Source organism: Tamandua tetradactyla, chromosome 1 (genome assembly GCF_023851605.1).
Source record: "Tamandua tetradactyla isolate mTamTet1 chromosome 1, mTamTet1.pri, whole genome shotgun sequence".
NCBI classification, from domain to species: Eukaryota; Metazoa; Chordata; class Mammalia; order Pilosa; family Myrmecophagidae; genus Tamandua; species Tamandua tetradactyla.
Window position 1 is genome coordinate 4,081,040 of NC_135327.1, and position 21,185 is coordinate 4,102,224.

A 21,185-nucleotide genomic window follows, 5' to 3' on the forward strand; every position below is an offset into this window, starting at 1 on the left:
ACTCCTCTCCCAGCAGGGCCGACTCCTCCACCCCCTACCTCTTGGACAAGCACGGCGCCCTGCAGACTTGGCCTCACCGGGGACCCCTCCCCACATCCTCCCCGGAACTCTCTTGGCAGCTCTAGGTGGAGGCTCAGACTCACAGGGCACCGGGCTGGAAGGGCTTTACACAACCAGGGCTCAAGCCCTCAGTGTGAGCATGGGGAGACCGAGGACAGAGGGAGGGGTGGTGGGGAGAGGCCAGGTGCAGCCAGGCCTGGGGTCGTGCAGGGGAGGTGGCAGCTTCTCGGGGCCTGGGTCTGCGGGTGCTGGGGTGATACCCAGGGATTCTATACATGGTGCTTGATTGTGCAGAAGCGAGCGTGTGCTGGCCGTGCACGTGTGCGCCCAGGGTGGGGGTAAGTATGGTGTGGGCGTGGCCTGGGTTTGCCAGGCGTGCATGGATGTGTGTGGCCGGGGTGATGCCCGTGGGGATTGTGAGGTGTGAAGTTGTGATGCTGTCTGCTTGCTGAGCACCCCTCCCCCGTGATACTGACTTTTCCAGACTCACAAAATCTCCCAGACCGGTGATGTGCCGCCAGCTGGACATCCCCGAGGTCTGCCCTTCCCTTTCGCTGGCCCCTGCCCACCACTGTCCCACTAAGGAGGGAGGTCTCGCGTGTCCCAGGGAATCAGACCCACCTGCCCACCCTACCAGGCTCCGGCTTAAGGGCAGGTAGCAAACCAGGCTGGGGATAAAGGAGGGGGCCTCAGCCCCTGCTGGTGACAATTTGACATTGTCTATTAAAATGCCAAGCACATGTGTCCCATGACCCAGTTAATCCACCCTCGGTTGCAGTGTTTCCTGGAGACGATTTTACACACGTGGGCAGGCAGACACACATGCGGGCCCTCCTGCAGCAGAGCTTGTAATAGGCAAAAAAAAAAAAAAAAAAAAAAGGAATTGACCTAAACGTGCCTCAACAGAAAAGCTAAATAAATGTGGTTATTGACATCGTTTTCTCCATCTGCATGAATAAGGTAAAAGACTTATATCTTTTCTAAGGACCCCGATGTATGTGGAGAAGTTCATAAAAAAGGATCTAGAACTTACACCTTCCAGTCAGCTCAGTGGCTACTTCTGGAGAGGGACTGAGATTGATTAAAAGGGACATATGTCCTAAATAATCCACCAAATAGCTGACAAGGAGTAATAAGTGAATTTAGAAAGATTGCAGAATAGAAGGTCGATAGAAAAAATCAATTTAAATTCTATCTACTAGCGAACAATTGGGGAATGAAATTTTAAAATGTCATTTGCAATCGCATAAAAACTTTTAAACACTTAGCAATAGATTTAATAAAATGTGCATAAGACCTCTACTCCAGAAACTACACACGCTGCTGACAGAAGTGAAGCCCCTTAGTGAGCGGAGGGCCAAGTGGGCTCACGGATGAGGACACTCATCTGTCACTGCAAAGCCGAGTCTCCCCAGACCGAGCTAGAGGGTCAGTGCAGCCCAAGCAAAACCCCAGGAGCAGGTTTTAGTAATTGACGAGCTGATTCTAAAACGTGTAAGAAAATGTTAAGTACCTAGAATAGTCAAAATAATTTTGAAAAGTAACAAAGCTGGAGAACTTACTGTATCTGACTTCAAGACTCACCATAGAGCCACAGTAATCGAGTTTTGGCTTAAGAAAGATATTTAGGTCAGTGGGACAGACTAGAGACCCCACCTACCCAGATACACTCAAGGGACCTGCACGGGAGGTGCCAAGGCAACTCCGTGGGGAAAAGAGAAGTCTTCTCCACAAATGGTTGAGAAAAAATCAAGTTCTAATACGGGGGGAAAAAGAACTGCCACCCCTACCTCACGCCACACACAAAACTACTTCAAATGGATCACAGACAAACATAAACGCAAAACCTCTAAAACTTATAGAGGACACATAGGAGACAGTCCTTTTTTTTTCAGACAGGACACACAAAGCACTAACAAAAGAAAAGAGAAAGATAAATTGGGCCTCATTAAAATGACAAACTTCTGCTCTCTTTTGCATACGTTAGACAAAGGGTTTGCAGCGCGGGAGTGGGCAGTGCCTGGGTTTCTCCACCTCGCCCACTGCCCAGGCCAGGGCTCTCTACCCTCCCTGCTGAGCTTGCCAGGCTGTGGAATCAGCTTCCTCAGGCCCAGGGAGTACAGCATCCAGCTGGGGCTGATTCTGGCGTCTCACCGCCTTATTTGGTTTCCCTAACCTGTCTTGTGTACTGTCCCTGCATTTCACTCTCCTCAACTTTCCTCTTGAGTGTACTGTCCCTGCATTTCACTCTCCTCAACTTTCCTCTTGAGACCTGCCATCTGTCTTACATGTGCAGAGGCTGTTGCACCCGGTGGTGTGAGCTCTGCCTGGAGCCTCAACTACAGACCAGACGTGTTAGCAGCGGAAAGTTCAACCTCACGCATGGTGGAGACAGGGCCGGGGGCAGCAGGGAGGGGCTGTAGCCCCCAGACCTGGGGCCAGTCACTCTGCATAACCAGAATAGATAGAAATGGGAGCGCCTCTGTCCTCTGGATTTCTTTAGATCACCCTTTTGGGCTCCACATTTTGTTGTTAGAAGAATAATTTTCTAAGCTCATTTTCTGTCTTCTAGTTCCAGGGGAGGCCACTGGGTCCTTGGTCCATCACAGACAACATCTTCTTATCCATGACTTCCTCTATGCCCGGGTTCACATTTGCATCATAGGACTGTTCTTCTCTGTGTCTAGCCTGCGGCTCGCATGATGTAGCTTGGATGGCTTTGCACTCATGCAGCCTTTAAGAGAATCAAAATGAGTTTTCCAATGTCTGTGACCTGAATGCAATCACGCCCATATTTTTCATTCCTCATGCCACTGTTTGACATTTCAAAAGAACAGGATGCTATTAATTGGATATCTTTTTCTTTATCCTTTATCCATTGATACATATGTACATATTTTAGACAGTTGAAGATTAATATTAATATGTTTTGCTGATCTAATATCCGCTCATATTTTAACATGCATGATGAATTAAAAATCAAATTTGTAAATTTGGGAAATACCAGGTTAATCAAGCATGTGGATTTGCTGCAGGACTTTTCAGAATATTTAATATCCTGATGCACACTCAGATGTCCCAGCCGGAAGCTAGAGGGGCATGCTCTCTGGAACACATCAGCACAGATCTGTTCTGTGGCAGCTTTTCATGGTCCTAACATCTGATCTTGAGAACAAACAGGTCTAGCCTAGGTTAGTTAGTGCACAGATGGGGGAACTGAGGCATAGACAGACGTGACATAGGACAGCTCACGGTGAGTCAGTGTGACACTAGGAATTGCACCCCAGATTTATTGCATTAAATAAAGAAGGTGAATGGCACTCAATAACTATTGGTTCCTTCCTTTTCCTTGCTTTCTGCTCAGAGCCTCAATTTGGTCACCTTTCAAACGGGGGCACTAGCCCTTCCTCTCCAGTATCTACCGTGACACTTTAGGTTAAAGCGATCAAAAACCCAACTGAAATCGGCTTAAGCAAAAAAGGGAATGTATTGACTCAGACAACCACAGCTCAGTCTCGATGCTGAGAATGTCCTCCAGACTCTCTTTTTCTCTCCGTGACGGTTTCACAGTCAGCAGGGCTTCTGGCGGTGGCAGGGATGGTTCCAGCAGTTCCTCTTAGCTTAGCCGCAGAAGGGAGGCTCCTCTCCCCAGTGCAGATAAAGGAAGAAAAGTTCCAGATCCGACAGCATATGAAGCAGGCCTGACGCTGAGCCCATCACGGCGGTCAGGGCCACGGCTGCTCTGAGTGGCCGGCCCTTCATCATGCAATGTCCCGACGCGCCCCTGCCTGTGCTCTGCTCCCCGGAGCCACTCACTGACACCAAGTGGGTTGCCTAGCAACCAGGCCCTGACTGCTTTCTGTCCTCCAGGACTGGCACCACCCCCGCATGGCACCACCCCCGCACCTGAATGCCGACTTCAGGGCTCCTCACTGTCTGGTCTTTAACCTCTTCAGCTCCTGAAGGAGGGACAAGACGGCAGCGGGATGGATGAAGCTAGAGGCCAACATGCAACACGCTAAGGTTTAAATTGGGGCTGGGGCATTTACTCACTGAGCAAGCTATTTCTGTGACTCAACTTCCTTGTCTGTAAAATGAGGTTGGTAACACAGGCACCTCATGACCTTGCCAGAGGAATGAGTAAGTTGATTCATATGGTTGGCTTAGAACCCTACTGTAGGAGGCTTGGTGAGAGTGAGCTGGGGCACGGCTCTTTGGAAGCGGCATCCTCACCTCATCTGCCCAGACCTGCCCTGCCATCTTCATTCTCCCCGCCTCCGTCTCCCCGGGACCATTGCCACCCCACAGAAAGTTCCTTCGTGCCTCCATCCTACCAGGGCCTGACACATAGTAGATGCTCAATAAATATTTGGTGACTTCACGAATCCAGGGTGTCCCCAGGAGAATCAACCCTTTACCCACCCTTCACAAGCCACGATGAAGCAGTTGGCCATTGTGCTGGTTTGAAACTGTGGTGCACCCCAGAAAAGCCGTGTTCTTTAATCCTCACTCAACATTGCTGGGTGGGAGCTTTAAGTAATTTCCATGGAGATGTGGCCCACCCAATTGTGGGTGGGACATTTGGTTAGGTACTTCCATGAAGGTGGGTCTCCACTCATTCAAGGTGGGGCGGTTACTAGAGTCCTTTAGGAGGGAACTGTTCTGGAAAAAGCTTCACAGCCCACACAGCCAGAGGCCTTGGGAGATGCAGAAAGAAGACGCCCCTGGGGAAGCCTTTTGAAGAAGCTGGGAGACAAAGCCTGCAGCCCTCACCATGTGTCTTCCCAGCTGAGAGAGAAAGTCATCAACCCTTTCCTGAGTCAAGGTATCTGTCCTAGTTTGCTAGCTGCCAGAATATGATATACCAGAACTGGAAAAGCTTTTAAAAAGGGGAATTTATTAAGTTGCAAGTTTACGGATCTAAGGCTGTGAAAATGTCCAAATTAAGGTACCAACAAGAGGTTACCCTCACTGAAAGACTGATGAAGTTTGGGGTTTCTCTCTCAGCTGGAAAGGTACGTGGTGTTGTCTGTTAGCTTTCTCTCCCGGCTTCCTGTTTCATGAAGCTCCCTGGGGGGCATTTTCCTTTTTCATCTCCAAAGGTCTCTGGCTGTGTGGGCTCTGTTGGTTCTAAGCTTTTTTCAAAGTGGTCCCCTCTCAAAGGGTTCCAGTAAGCAACCCCACCTTGAATGGGTGGAGACACTTCTCCATGGAAACCATCTAATCAGAGATACTACCCACCATTGGGTGGGTCACGTCTCCATGGAAACAATAAAAAAGATTCCAGAGCAGTATTGAATGATGATTAAAGGACATGGCTTTTCTGGGGTATACCACCGATTGAAATCGGCACAGTATCTGTACCTTTTCGGACATTTTTATGGTCTCAGAACTGTAAACTTGCAACTTAATAAATTCCCTTTTTAAAAGCCATTCTATTTCTGGTATATTGCATTCTGGCAGCTTTAAGAGACTGAATTTTAGGGTGACCGGTCCTGTCTCATGTCCAGAGCCTACCCTAGGCTGCCTGCTCGGCCTGCTGGGCCCTTCTCCCGCAACACAGCAGGTGCAATCTGCAGACCCCAAGCTGTGCGGGCAAAAAAGCAAGCAGCCGGCGGAACCGCTTCTGATTTTATTGGGCATAAAATGAGGGTCTCGAGTGATTATGTTTCCTCAGACTCATTTCAGGTGCAGTTAGCTGCTGGGGGCTCTGGCCTGGCAGCTCCCTTGCACATCTATTGGCCGGTGCACACACCCCTGCTCAAGTGAAGCAGACTGAAGAAGACTTGTGTCAGTTAAGATTCTAACACTCTTCTTAAATGACAGTGGCACCAATGCCTAAGGGGCAGTGCATGCTGAGCATCCCCTTGGGGACAGTAACCTGCTTCATTTAAGCAGCCGTAATGAGGAGGTTCCATAAATCAGCAATTTTTATACAAAAACATATGATCTCATGTCCTTCTGCAGCCCCGCCTAGTGCGGACAGCTCAGAGGGGAGGTGAAGCCGGATGGGCTCACCATGAAGGACGGAGGAAGCAGCTTTAAATATTTTAAACGCGGCCAGGCCGGGCCATTCAAACCTGTTTTCGCCAACATTAGCCCGGGGACGTGGAGACAAACAGACCCAGTTTCCTTCCACCACCGAACCTTCCTGCACGCTGCGAGGGGTGAGGGCGCCCTGACACCTCCCTCTGCCCACACCCCACTGATGGGACCCAGCTCCGCGCCCTGAGCTCCCGGCCTCTGCGTGCTGCTCCCTCGCGCCCCACGGGGCAAAGTGAAAGTAGCCCTTCATTCCCCACCCATCATATTGATTACCTGGGGCCAGGTTAACTTCAATGGGACGTGTATTCTCCAGGAGCGTTACATACCTGCATACATATTCTATGATTTAAAGATGTCATCCTATTAGTTATACATCACGCAGTGCTCCTGTGTCACCTAAGCTAGGGTGGCAGGGGTGGGTCTGGTCTGGAGGGCGCCGGTGCCTCTGAACTAACAAAGTCGGTCTGAATCTTCAAAGTCTGGCAAATGTTTGGTCGTAATTACTGGCGTTTTCTTGGGCTCACTCTAGAATGTTGCGATGCAACATTTCCAACACTGTGCATGCTATTGTGACTCTAGAATGTATGAGATGATTTTACACGCCATGTCGACATTTATTTTTAAGCTATTGTTTATTGTAACGTATTTTAGAAAAAAAAAAAAAAGAGAACTAGGACCCGAATGCCATGATTTCACACACATAATTGCATGGGCTGAGGCTTAATTTAAAAGAGTGAGTCCAGTTAGAGAAAAGAGTAAAGAAATAACTGCCCAGGTGGTGCCCTGTGACTTGGCCTAAATCCACCGACCAGCAGCCTCCACGCGCCCACACAGGTCTCGCAGTGGCAGCCGTAGCCCAGTGCTGGGTCTCTGGGCAGCTGCAGCCTGAGGTGTGTGGAAGGACACAGTTTTTCTGAGAGTCTCCTGCTTCTGTTTCATCATTTGTCAGAAACAGACAAGCAGGTCAAAGCGGGCCGGTGTCCCTCAAGGGCTGTCATGGAAGGGGAGGGGAGCTGGGAGCTGCCACCTGTGCTTGGTGCCCGGGGCCGGGAGGGAGGGAGCCAGGGGACGGTCACTCCCGACCCTGCCCCCTGGACGCTGGCAGTACGCCGGTCTGTGCAGAGCTCTCCTGGGCATCCCTGCCTGGCAGCTGGCCTTCTCTGGGGCCAGCCAGGTCTCCTGCTCTGCGAGCAGTGGGCGGAGAGAAACAGGGGTGAATAATCCCATCCAATGGAGCCATCGAAGGACCGATCTCTGAGGAAGTTTGCCAGTTCCATCTTCTCCCGGCCTGAAGCCGCTGTCCTCTCCAGACACTGAGGAAACAGTTACAAAGGACACGAGACAGACAGACATATCATAAAGCATGCACAGTAAAATGTTATTGGTGGAGCCCAGGGTAGGTGTAAGGGGTTCATTGTAAAATTCCTTTAAAGTTTCTCAAAATAAAGTGTTAAGAGAAAATGACGAGTGCATTTTTTTTTTTAAATAAAAGATTGAAAGTGGCTCAGCTGAGCGTCCGGTGCACTAGCTGACATAATGTCCACCTTTCCCGCAGGCACGGCCTCTCGGTTCCCGCCTGCCCGTTTCGGGGTCACCGCCCTGGGCTCCCTCTCTCTGGCCTGCACCTCCTCACAGGAAGACCAGAAAGAACGCTGGGAAGGCTCAGTGGCGGGGCATTCAGAGACGTCCTCCTCCTGGGTCATCTGCTCATCTGCAGAAAGGAGCTGGTCTCCGGGGTGGCGGGCGAGTCCCTGCCCCGTCCACACGGCCGCGGAGACCCGCCCCCCCCCCCCACGCCCCCACTCACGCGGGCATGGCTGAGAAAGGCCCAGAACGGACTGTTCTCCTGTGAGGATCCCCAGCTCCACCAGTGGAGCAGAGAGGAATTTGGTGAGAGGAAGAAGAGGCCAGAGACAGAGCAAGGGAGGCAAGCAGAGGTGAAAACCTCCAGAAGGGCCGTGAAGGAAGGAAGCAGTGGTGGTGGGAGGGGGTGTCGGGGCTGGGAACCCTGGGGCAGAGCCCTGACCCCTCCTGGGAGGTTCCAAGGCCCGCCAGCCATGCGCTCCTTCACTTTATGAGCATCTGTCAACGGTTGGTTCTGTGCCGGGCACAGCACTGGTGCTGGGGACAGCAGGTCCCTGCGGACAGCTGCCACTGCCTCCCTCCCCTTCCCCCGACCGCTGGGGGGGCCGTGAAGCTCCGTGCCCCGCAGGGTCTCTGCTCTGTCCTTCTCTGCCTGGAACCCCATCCCTTAGCTGTCTGCGAGTTTCTTTCCTCCCTCCGCTGGATGTCACCTTCCAGAGCTTTCCAGAGCTTCTCTTTAAAACTGCAGCCTCCTCCCTGCATGTGCCACTGCCTGTTGTGCCTCAGTTTATCTGCTCATTTGCTTATCTTGATCTCCCTTCATTGGCACATCCGCTGGGGGCGGGGGGGGGGAAGGCACTTTTCTCCATTTTGCTCAGGGCCACACCCCCAGCCTGGTGTACAGAGGTCCTCAAATGTGTTTATTGAGTGCACACAGCCTCCCGCTCCTCCTGAGAGCACCCCAGCTGTGCCGTGGGACACCCCTGCTCCTTCACGGCCCCGTCACACCCCCCGCTCCTTCATGGCCCCTGACAGCCGGTTGGGACAGGTAGGGCGTGTGACCCAGGCTAAGCCGATCAGTGCCTCCCGTTTCTCTGGCCCCAAGATGGGCTCTGAGCTGGACATGTGACCCAGGCCTGGCCAACGAGAGCGACTCGGCTCAGGCCAGGGTGGGGGTGAATGGTGGGGCTGGGGGCGAGTCAGGGGGTGGTCCCAGCCAGCGTGCTGCTGACCAGTGCTCCCGGATGAAATGCAGGCGGCCCAGGTAAGTTTGAATTTCAGGTAAATAATGAGTTTTAGTCTAAGTACGCCCCGATTTAAGCTCTAATTTAACTGGGTGGCCTGGGTTTTTGTTTGTAAATCTGACAGCCCCAAAAGGAGACATTCTGGGCCAAAAGATGTGAGGGGATGTTTACAAGAGTGGGGGGTGGTAGCGGGTGTCACAAAGGCTTTTAAGAAAGAGACAGCAGAGTCCTGCTGCTTATTTCTGCCCGCGTGAGGCTGTGATGTCTGGAGCGGCACAGCTGTCGAGACCATGAAGGGTTAAATCTGAAGACGGTGAGGATGGAGGAACAGGGCAGAAAGATTCTGGTTCCCTCATGTCACCGCTGCTCACCACGGCACCACCACGCCAGCCCCGGGAAGGCCCCCCTGCTGGACTTCTTGTTCTGTGGGATAGTTAGATGTCTCTCGCTTAAGCCAGGGGTTTTCCGCCTTGCGCCACACACTGGAAGCGTTTGGAGGGAGACAGAAAAAAATGCCAATGCCAATACCCAGGCCAGGCCCCATTCCAAGGAAACCAGTCTCTGAGGCTGGGAGGCTGGCATTAGCGGTTTTACAGCTCCCGGGTGATTGTGGTTGGCAGCTCCTCCTCTCAAAGTGGGGCCCCAGGAGCAGAAGGATGGGTGCACCTGCAAACCTGTGACAACTGCCAAGACTCTGGTCCCGACCCAGAGCTAATGAATTAGAAGCTGCTTTTTTTAACAAGGCTCTCAGATGACTTGACTGCATGTTAAGGTTTGAGAATTGCTGGCTTAAGACACTGTGAACTGATTGATATGCTCCACACAGCTGAACAAATCCTCATTCACATCCGAGTAATCAGGGCTCCAAAGCACTAAGAATCCCAGTCAAGCAAGGATTTCCCGTTCTCGGAAACATCCATATAAGTGACCTGCCCTTCAGAAGTCTGCGGACAGGGTCTGTCCCTAGAGCAGGCGAGAAAGCAGCTCTTAGATGGTCTGATTTTCACCAGGATATGAACATCTCCTGAACTTCTGCGTCTGTCTTTGTTTCAACCTTTTGCCCAAAGCTCCACTTTTCTGCCTCCTGAGGTGGGTCAAGGCCCCCCTGGGCCCTGTGCGGAGCCACCAGGAAAGGCTGCGGTGACACATTCCTCCCCAAACACATCTGGTTTCCACCTGGCCCAGCACATCTCGGGGGCTGCTCGCGGTTTTGGGGGGACAGCCCGGCCCACCCGCTGGGGGTGGGACAGGGTTTACAGAGTTCTCAGGAGGGGCGCGGTGTGCCCAGCTGTGGGCTGGGCCTGTCGTCAGAGGCCAGGGCAGCTGGGTGGCATGTACTTTGCAATCACAATAAGAGACCACGGGGAATTCATTCAAAGCAAGGGTGGTCTCCGGTGAGCATTCCTTCCTTCTAGGGGGATGATACCGAGTGTGGCCACCAGACAGGACAGGCTGGGATGTTCCCCGTCCAGTCTAAATCAAGCCTGGAAACCATCCCTGCGGCCCAGAGCTGAATAGTAAACCCACCAGGAGAGAAAGTCACCCCAAATCTTCTGAATTGGTCTTTGCAGCTGCACACTGATCACGTCTTCAAGAAAACTGCTGAACGCAAACCGCACCCTAGACAGCCAGGGGCACAGACGCATATGAAAATGCATTCAGACACACATGCATTTAGACAAAGAAACCCAAAGAAACCCGGGGCACATTGTCCCTCTTCAAGCCAGACCTTGAAGAGTCAACTCAACACTCAGCCAGTAAGTTTGACAACTTAACGTTATTAAGTTTCAGGAGAAGTCATAAATTAAAACAAAAGCAAATATCCCCAAACCCCAAAGCCACGCTGATTCTTGGCCATGGCAGGCATGTATAAAAGCATGCACACAAACTTTGCCTGAGGAAATAAGATACTTTATGTGCAAATCTCCATTTCATCAGCCAGGTCCACCACCCTCGTCCCCTGAGTTGCTTATTAGAACATTAAATTACGCATCTGGACAGGCTGTTTTGAAAGGGTTTTTCCTCCTCCATCATGTTGGACAAGCAGAGCTGAGGGCCTCTCTTACAGGTGAGAGGTCTTCAGTGTGCCCCCCCTTCCCATATTTAATGGAGGATTTGATTTAATTAAAACCCTCTAGTGGTTCTGTGATGGAAGCAGGGCGGCGGAAGGAAACTCCCTGCACTGTCAACTGCAAGATGAGCATAATTTTCCCGCCCCTGGAGAGGCGCCATGTCCTCGGGGAAAGCCCACCCTGCCTGTGCCCTGTCCCTCCCCTGGGCACCACCCCCAGCTGGCTCAGAGCAGCCCCGCCTTCCCCACCTCAAAGGAGGGGAGGGCCGCCCTGGGGGGCTGGGGACGGACGGAGGGGTGGGAGGGGTGGTGTCCTCTCTTGTCCCTGATGAAATCTCTCCCTGGGATCATCAGGTTTTCCTGGACCACCCCTCCCTGGTTGTCCCCCCACCTTGGGTTACCTCTTGGTATTTTTGCTTACGTGGTTACAATTAGCTTCTTCCTTCTACGTCTTTCTTGGGAGCATTTTGGGGAGAATGCCTGAGTTAGCACCCAACGGCTAAAAGAATTGTTCTGCCATGTCCATCTCCATCACCAGGCTGAAATACAATTTCTGGCTGAATTTTGGTTGCAGCTTGGAGCAGATGGGATTTCATGAAGGTTGTAAAAGTTAAGCTTTCAATGTGTCTCAAACAAATCGTCATGCAGAGGAGAAATGCTCAGAGAAGGAACATTGACTGCGGTTAAACTGCGCTTGGAGTCCCCAGGACGCAAGGGCGAGTCCCGGGGCACGGTGGCACTAACGGGGCATGAAATTGGCCCAGAACTTGCTTCCATGAGGTCAGAGGCTGCGGACTCCACCTCAGGGGCTTGTTGTCCGACTTCTCAGCTCTTCAGAGGACAGGATATGCTCTTGCTCTAGGGCTGTCAGATAAAATACAGGGCACCCAGTGAAATTTGAATTTCTGACAAACGATGAATAATTTTTCAGTATAAATATAAGCATGTTCCATGCTAAATCTGGCAACCCTGTCCTTCTGCCAAGGGATCAGATGAGGGTTTCTGAAACTCAGCTTTATTGACATCTGGGGACAGAAAATCCTTTTTCCTGGGGGCTGTCGTGTGCCAGCGGCATGTTTAGCAGCATCCTGGCCTCTATAATGTGTCTCCTATAGGACAAAGCTGCCCCTGGCTGCACACCACCGCTTAAAGTCTATCAGGTAAAACAGACATAACGAGTGAGCCTGACAAAGACTTCCTGGCAGCAACTTCTGCTCGCCCACTCCACATCTAGTCCCCTCCTTCCTTGCTAATAGAAGGCTGCACACACGGCTCAGGCTTCATCAGAGCTGTCCCCACCCGCCCCAACACCTTTCCTCCTTCTTTTCTGGGGTCCCGCTCATGCACGCCTCGTCCCCCAACCCCAGGTCCCTGCCTCGGCAGGAGCTACGTGCTTTCCTCTGGGGCTCCCCCCCCACGTACCCCCTCCTGGGATCAGGCACGCTGTCCCTACCAGACCAGGTGCCTTTTGAGAGCAGACTCACTCTCCTGTCTGGAGGCTGATGCAGCTGGGGCTGGTCTCAGCCAGGGCGGGCCGGCAAGTGGACGCACAAAGCAGCGGCCACAGCTTCCTCCCAACTCAGCGGCTCTGGAGAAGGGAGGCCCTGTCCCTTCGTGACTCAGCCAGTAGAAGGGGAGCTATGGGGGTGACCGTGGCCCCTGTCTGCTCAGCCATGACCGTCCCCTTCTCAGGACCTCATCTCTCATTGTGATGCTGAAGGTCAAGTGTCACCTTGACCAGGTAATGGTCCAGTTGTTTGGCCAAGCAGAGCCCTGGCCTGATTGTACCTGTGAGGACATTTCATGGATTTCAGTCACCAGAAAGTTGTTTGCATGGATGGCTGACGGCATCTACGGTCAACCAGGAGATGGCCTTCAGCAATGGAGAAGTCTCGTCTAGTTGGCTGAATGCGTTAAAAGGAACAGTGATCGCTTCAGCAGTCAGAAGGGAGAATTTCCTTCTCGACTTCAGCTGGCTGGTCCCTCCTGGGGAATTCAGCAAAGACTGTCATCAGAGTTCCCTGAGGAATTTGGACTTGCCCCTCCCCATAGTCATGCAAGGTGGTTTTTATGAAAACCTTACAATAGTTACAGATGTCTCCCACCAGGGCTGTTTCTCTAGAGGACTTGATGAATTCACCCTGAATCCCCTGCCTCTGCCTGTCCATGGCCCTCCATGGCCAGGCGGAGCCTACAGCCAGGTTCTGAGGCCCCAGGGGCCTGCCTGCTGCTGGGGGCAGGTCCTCGCAGGGCTGGCTGTGTGCCTGGGGTCTCCGGGTCTGGGACCACACCAGAGCCTGGGTGGGGGGGAGGTGTGCCTGGAGTGGGCCCTGCTCCTTTGTCTTCTCAGGGGGGGAGCCAGTCCAGGGATCAGCAGGCAGGGGCAGGCTGCTGCGGGAGCTTTGCGACTGGGCGTGGGGTGGTAGTACTTTGAGCAGAGCACAGGGCAGTTTGCAGAGTCCGCTGGGACTGACCCATTTCGAGAGCTTTGGTTTGCTCGCACTTTAGGGATTGTATCTGTGAGTGTGTGCGCATGAGTGTGTATGTGTGTCGGTGTGAATATGTGTGCCCGTGTGTGTGTGTGCCTGTGTGTCTGTGCAGATGTGCCCACATGTGTGTACGTGTTCTGGTCTCAGCTCCCTTCACGAACCCCTTGGTTGTCAAGGTGGTTGTATTAGGGTTCTCTAGAGAAACAGAATCACAGGGAACATTCACAAATATAAAATTTATAAAATTGTCTCACATAACTGTGGAAACGCAGAGTCCAAAATCCGCAGGGCAGGCTGTGAAGCTGATGATTCTGATGGAGGGTCTGGACGAACTCCACAGGAGAAACAGGAAGAGCCTGTCTCTTCTGAATCCTCCTTAAAAGGCTTCCAGTGATTAGATTAAGAATCACTCATTGCAGAAGACACTCCCCTTGGCTGATTACAAATGGAATCAGCTGTGGATGCAGCTGATGTGATCATGATCTAATTCTATGAAATGTCCTCATCGCAACAGACAGGCCAGCACTTGCCCAACCAGACAAACAGGTACCATCACCTGGCCAAGTTGACACACGAACCTGACCATGACAATGGTATAATGATTTCTGCTGTGAGGTGAGGAAACCAAGGCACGGAGAGGAGGATCCCTGGCCGAGAACCCACAGGCAGTGAGTGGGGGAGCCCTGAGCCCTGCTTAACCTGTTATCATTCCAAGCTTGAGATCACGGGAGCCCCTGCCCCCCACGCCCCGTATGTCCTTGTCACTGCCCTTGACCTGGCACTCTTGGCTGCAAGTGGAATAAGCCGGCGAATGCTCATGGCACAAAAGAACTACCGCTTGGGGTTTCATCAGTGTCTCTAGCCTCAGAGAACCAGGGCCAATTTTCAGAGATTCCCAGGCAGTCGTCTTTATGCAGAAATGATGGGCAGTTGGTTCACCAGCTGCATCCTCCCTCCTGCTGGGCGCCTCTCCCCACCCAGGCAGGTGTTTTGGGCAGAGTGAAGAGTCCAGGCCGGGACCGACATCCACCCCGGCACCCAAGCCCCAGCATGAGCGGGAGGGGTGGGAGGTTTCAGAGCCTGGCTCCGAGATCTGGCCACCAACGCCCTGTGCCCGTGGGTGGCGACACCTGGCGAGGTCATGGGCAGCTGGAGCAGCCAGCACAGGGCACTCCTGGGCTCTGAGGCCCCTGCAGGGTTTTGTGGGCACCCCCACCCCAGCTCCTGGGTACACCTGCCCTTCCTGCGGCCACCCTGGGGCCACTGGTTCTACTTTGTCCTGCACGTGGAGAGGGGAACACAGTGCCCTGGGGTGGGAGAAAAACTCGGAGCCGTAACTTACCCCCACCCCAGGGCCCCTGTGGGTCCAGCTGGAGCCCCCTCCCCTAAAGGATGTTGCTTGAGCTCTCACCCCTGCTTGGCTCTCCCCTCCTCAGCTCGTCCCCTGCACAGCACCCTTCTCTCAGAATCAGCTCCAGGGGCTACGACACAGAGCGGCTGCTTTAGGGGATTTTTCAGGGACATTCTGGGGGCCCCTGGATCACCATCCAGACCTGGGCATCCTGGTTATGTCTCCCCTGCTGACCTGCTGGAACCCCCCGATTCCTGCCTCTGTGGACAGCCCAGAGGCATCCCACCCTGCAGAGATCCCTCGCCCAGTGGGCCCCCTGCGAACCCCTGCCCATGGGGACTCCTGCCCTCCTGTCTCAGCAGATGGTGGAGCAGTTTCCTGCCACTGTCCTGCTGTGGGGACAGTTCCTGCCCCCAGCTCCTCCTGCCTCCCCCAGGAGGGGAGGCCCAGCCCCTCTCCCTGTCGACCCTCTGGTCTGTGGAGACCTAGGTTGGTGGCCACTCTGAGGAGACGTCCAGCGAGGGGGCAGATGTGCTTCCCTCCTCGGGCCCCTCCGACTGGGCAAGTGAGCCTCCCAGAGCTCTCCACGGGTGCCCCTGCCGGCACGCGGGGGCTGGACTCCAGGAGGGAGCGAGGCTTCCAGAATCTCCAGGAAGAGCTCCAGCCCCTCTCACCCCAGCTTGGGACTGTAGCCAAGGCCTGAGGTTTCTGTCAAAGCCTCTAGAAGGCTGAATAAGGGGTGGGGGATGCTGCTGGGCTGTGCGTGGTCTGAGGGTGGCCATGCTCAGTGAGCAGAGGAGTTGTGCGGCCACCACCCCAGCAGCCTGCCCTGTCCACGCAGCAGGATTCTGCTCAGCCAAGAGCGACAGGCTGCAAAGCTCACCTGGTGTGAACAGCTAATTATCTGGTGCCTGGACATGACGTTTCCATCTTCATTCCCCTGAACCAGAGGGTTGCCGAGCTCCTCAGGTCACCTGGCGCTCGTTCCTGGGAGCAGCTCAGGGATGAGCCTCGGAAAGCCGCCCAGTCCGCGGGGGGTGGATGCGCGTCCCCAGCCCGGAGCGCTAGGCTGATGGTAGGCAGCAGCTGTGCCCTGGGAAGGGCCCCCTTTGCTGCGACCGGTTTTACCATCGCACGGGAGAGAGAACCCCTGCCAGCCGGGGGTGGTGGCGCCAAGCACCTCGTTTTCCCGGCTGCAGGGGCTCCCACGGGGCACTGAGGTGAGCACAGTCCGTTCAGGGCCCTGAAGCTCCAGGCCCTACTCGGTGTCCCCTGGAGCAGGCAGCCCGGGACCCGCTGCCCACCGCAGCCCCGCCTGCAGACAGGAGGGGGCCCAGCGCGGCCACCCCATCGGCAGGCGGATTAGAGTCCGCGGGGGAGGGGGACCGCAGAAGTGGAAACACCTGGGCGAGGCTGCTCTGATTCCGCCTTCCAGAGCCAGATCTTGGAATGCCAAGAAATTTTACTTGAGGCCACACTGCGCAGAAACTGCTCACGAGTCGTTCTCCACCGATGTGGGCCAGACCTGACACTTGCAAAAGCTCAGCCTTGTGGGGAGACGCTCTGGGTTCAAGTCCCACCTGCCGCTCAGCCTGCGACCTCGGCGAGTGATTGAATGCTCTGTGCCTCAGCCTCCTCATCTGTGAAACGAGGACGGTCGTCCCTGTGGCCCAGGGTCACGGGGCAGATAGAGCAGAAAACATCAGTGAGGCGCCTAGCACAGCGTGCGTGGGGCACAGGGGCTTACAGATGTCAGCACTGTGATCATCATCATCATCATCATCACTGGACTCGATGACATTCCTTCCTGGCTGATCAGTTCCATATTTTTTTATCTGGGGTCAGAACTGGCCAGTGTTCTGAGGCGACCCTCATTGTTGTCACATTCAACAGCCACATAGCGCTTCTGCTCACCGGGCACTGCCACCCTCAGACCGCGCACAGCCCAGGGACGTCGCCCCCCATGCCACACACCCCTGCACCCCAATTTAGCTTTCTGGGAGAGTTGGGCCTCCCCGAAGTTGAGGAATTTGTAACTGCGCCATCCCCCCTTGCTCCCCCTCCTGCACTGACGGTGCCATCAGTTCCTCCCCTGACACCTTCCGAACTTCTGAGCGTGCAGAGGCCCCGGGGGGCCCCTTGGCCATCAGGGTGGCACGTCGGGTGGTCTCCTGCGTCCTTGGTCTTGGGCATTTCCCGGGTGCAGGGAGGGGCTCCGGGCGAGCGGGGAGGCCTGGGGATGCGGCACTCAGGCCAGGTGACAGGTTGGGTTTCCGGAGTGTCTGGAAACGTCTCCCCTGAGGCCGCGCCCGGGGACGGTCTCCTCTGCACCGGGACCTCCGCTTTCTGCTGGGCAGGGATGTGCTGTACCGGCTGGTTTGGGGGTGGGAGTTGAGGGGTGGGCAGGGGGCGTGTGTAGGAGCTGGGCAATCACTGGGTGGGCGACTCTGCACTCGCCAGGCTGTGACCCCCTCAGTGCTTCTCCCTGTGAGCCCTGAGGCGAGGGGGGGGGCAGACCTTCCTGCTTGCCGCACCCATCTGCCCCGCGCCCCCCCCCCCCCCCCCCCCCCCCCCAGCGACAGGAGCCCACCTCTAGGGCTGGGTCCTCTCCCGCTCCGGGGTTGAAACCAGCCATGTTTATGCAAGGCCGCTGCACGGGAGGCGCCGGACGCCTGCTTCTAGCAGGTAGGGACTGGGGGCGGCAGGTGGGTGGGCGACAGATCTGGGCTCCCGGCAGCGCAGGGCTATCCCCGGGCCCTTCCCTCAGACTCTGTCTCAGGTGTGGGGGCCAGGGGCTCCCTGGGGGCGGAGGAAGGGGCAGTGCCAGACAGGGTGGCGCCACCCTGCCTCCGTCCCCCTCTGCCCCCCTCGTCCCCTGGTCCCCCTCCCCCCGCCCCCCTCATCCCCAGCCCCGGAGCTGTCCGTCCTCAGGGAGGTGCTGGCCCGGCAGCTGTGCAGAGGCCTCGCCTCGCTGTGCGGGGCTCGGGTCATCCCTCCCGCCCGGCTGCCCCGGGGGTCCAGGACTGCCAGTGCCCCCAGCGCCCACGCCCGCTTCTGGCGTAGAACCCTGGCGCCGGGCCGCCCCAACTGGACTGCGTTTCCCCTGTGGCGGGGGTGGGCGTGGCGAGGCTCTCGGCGAGGCTCTCAGCGCGGCCAATGGCGAGGGAGCGCCGACTCGCGCTCTCTGTTCATTGGCTGGGGCAGGGCAGGAGCGGGGGGACGGCGGATGAGGCAGGAGCCTCAGTTTCTCCATCTGTAAAATGGGGAGGGTGATTGTACCTGTCTCCTCGGGTTCCTGTCAATGGGAATAGTTCATTCATCAAATGAGAGAAAATCTAACCCATTGGTCAAAGTACAAAGGGAGCTGTTGTTTCAGGTAACTGGAACATTCCAGAAACGGGCTGCCTTAGTCCTTTAGTAAGGACTGAAGGAGGACTTTTAAAATAAGGTGGAAATGTACTACTCCATGTCAGGGTTCAACTGGTAGTCTCTGGGTCTGCCGCGCCCAGGTGAGACGCAGGTGCACCCATGCGTATAGGCTCAGCCTTGGCAGGGCTGATGGGGAAAGCCAGATGGGCAGGAGACGGACAGACACCCGCAGCACCTTCGGAGCGCGCCCTGAGCGTGGGAGACGCTCCCCCGTTCACTTCCCCGGAGCTGGGGACCAGACTGCCTGCCTGTGGCTGCCATTTTTCATGGTAAATTTGTTCAGGTCACACACATTTCTGTCCTCAAAGGACCACAGGATGGCATTGTAACCCTGGTGCCAGCTGGTAAGATTTGTTCCAACCCCCTCCCACGCGTGGCATCAGGGGAAGCCCAACACCTCATTAAGATTTCTGCACCTCGCAGGGCTGACATTTCTCCTGCTTTACTCAGCTGTCGCTTCTGGGCTCTGCTGAGCTCTTGTTCTCCACCCCTCCTGTCGTAGCTATTCTAGGGTCTGCAGGACTCCACCCATCAAAGCACAGCATGTGACACCTTCCCCTCACTCCCCATATCCCACATGCAGATGACCGTGCAGCCTGGCAAGGAGGGCATTCCCTCCGCGCGGTGGCCACGGTCCTTTTCTGCCCACTCCGAGCAGGATGTGTTGCTTAGCAACCCTGCATTCCCTTCTCCCTGTCTTCGCCCATCGGCCCCTCTTGGCTCTTGCTTTGCGGTCTTCTTCCAGGTTTGGGAGCTCACCAGTCCCACCTTTAGTGGCTTGTCCAGACGATTTCCCTGAACTGTAAAGCTTCTCTCAGAAGAGGAACTCTGATTCCAGCTGGTAAAAACAGTGTTTTCTCACCATCTTTGCCCTTGTACTAATTATAGCACCTATTTCCCATCTACCCCATTTCTCTGCCCAACAGCCCCGTGAAGGGCTTGTTTCCCCACTTTTCACACTGGGAAGCTGATGGCCAGCCGGGCGAGGGCCTTGGAGAGCATGGAGGAGCTGATGCTCACCCCGTGCAGTCCCACCTCGGAGCCCAGCACCCAGCCACTGGCCCCTTGATACAACTTAGGATGTTCACAGGCCACCATCTGCATACACATACACCCCATGGACTGTCACCCACATACCCACGGGCTGTCACCCACACACCACACGGACTGTCACTCACATACCACATGGATAGTCACCCACACACCACACAGACTGTCACCCACACACCCCACGGATTGTCACCCACACACCACATGGACTGTCACCCAGATACCCCATGGGCTGTCACCCACATACCCCATGGACTGTCATCCACATAACCCAGGGACTGTCACCCACACACCCACGGACTGTCACCCACACACCCACGGACTGTCACCCACATACCCCATGGGCTGTCACCCACACACCCCATGGACTGTCACCCACACACCACACAGATTGTCATTTACTTCAGGCGTTGGCAAAATATTTCTGTAAAGGGCCAGAGTAAATATTTTAGACTTGTGGTGTCAATGGTGTTTGCTACAACTATTCAGTTCTGCTCTTGTAGTGTGAAAGCAGATCCAGTCCAGCAGTTTATATAAGGGTGCGCGTAGCAGTGTTCCCGAAAGACTCAATTCACAAAAACAGGCAGTCGGCCCATGGGCCGTAGTTTGCTGACCCCTGATTTACTCAGTATTTCTCTTTAAGTAAAGGGAAATTTCTCTTTAAGTAAACTCACAATTGTTCTCCCTGAGAAACATGCATTAGAAACTATATTATCAGAGTGAGTGGAGAACCAGCCTCTCCCTGGAAAAGGGTGGTAACCATGGAAATAAAAACAATAAAACCAAACAGAGGCCCTGCATTCTACAGTAAGCCTGGGCTTTTGTTCAAAAGGAAGATTAACAAGGTTTAGAGAGGTGTTAAAGGCATATTAACAATAAATCAAGGCGCTTTCTTTGAGGTAATTGGAAAAACTGAAGAAGAATGAGTACACGATTCAATATTCCTTAACCCCCTGTCTGTCTGTCTGTCTGTCTTATACAGTGATCTCCTATGCTGGTCTGTGAAGGCCAGATGTAGGAAGGGGGCGGGGAGGGGTGTGGGAAAGCACAGCGCTCCCACTGGAGCAGGCGTTGGGGACCCCATGCAGGTGGGGGGGTGTCTGCTCCCTGCGAGCTCCCAGGCGCTGCCGCATCCCTGCTGAGGCTGGACCTGCAGGGGGGAGCCAGCGTCTACGCAGAGGGCAGGGCCGAGGCGTGTTTTAAAAGTCACTGGCGCCCGAGAAACTCCCACTGCATCATGAAGGAGTCAGTAACTCGTTCTAACTCTCATCCTCTCCTCCAGCTCTCTCACTCTCTCCGTAGCTATAGATTTAATGCACACGCACACACACACACACACGTACACACGTGCTCACATGTCCTGCCTCTCCACAAAACCATATTTTGATTATCGTTTATTTCTGGTAACAGCTTCCTCTGCGAACAGCCAAGCAGAGACTTAATTTATTCTTTCTGCAGTGCTGGGGCTGCTGTCACCAATCACTTCTGCTGTGTTTTACATGCCCTAGTAACTAATTCTAACGATCTGTTGCTCTTTGTGTTCTTAAACGATGCCTTGTGGGGCTCATGGTTTGGGCCACCTTAATTATATTGGCAGCTTTGGGTTTCCTTATCACTGCTACACCTTCCAGTTTCATGGCACCTCTTTCATTGGCTCCCAGTCGTGTGTCCCGCGCTCTCTGACATTACCAGGATTTCTACTACGAGAAGCCCGGCCCTACTCAGCCTTGCTTCTTTTAAACGGAGATATGATGATCGTTATACCCTTATCAGAAGCTATGGCTTGCTGCTCTCCATCTGGTGTTGGGGGAGCAGCGAGACCGGGGAGCCCCAGGCAGTTAGGGTTGTGGGGGGCACGGCCA

General features: G+C 54.6%; 1 long non-coding RNA gene across 1 annotated transcript; it reads right to left on the reverse strand.

The window, feature by feature from the left end:
* Positions 1-6,787: 6,787 nt before the first annotated feature.
* LOC143683186 (uncharacterized) lies at positions 6,788-12,699 on the reverse strand. The gene is made up of 3 exons (XR_013175417.1): positions 12,458-12,699; positions 11,426-11,868; positions 6,788-7,418 (listed from the first exon to the last, which is right to left on the reverse strand). It is a non-coding gene; the product is annotated as an uncharacterized LOC143683186 (long non-coding RNA).
* Between the last annotated feature and the right edge of the window lie 8,486 nt (positions 12,700-21,185).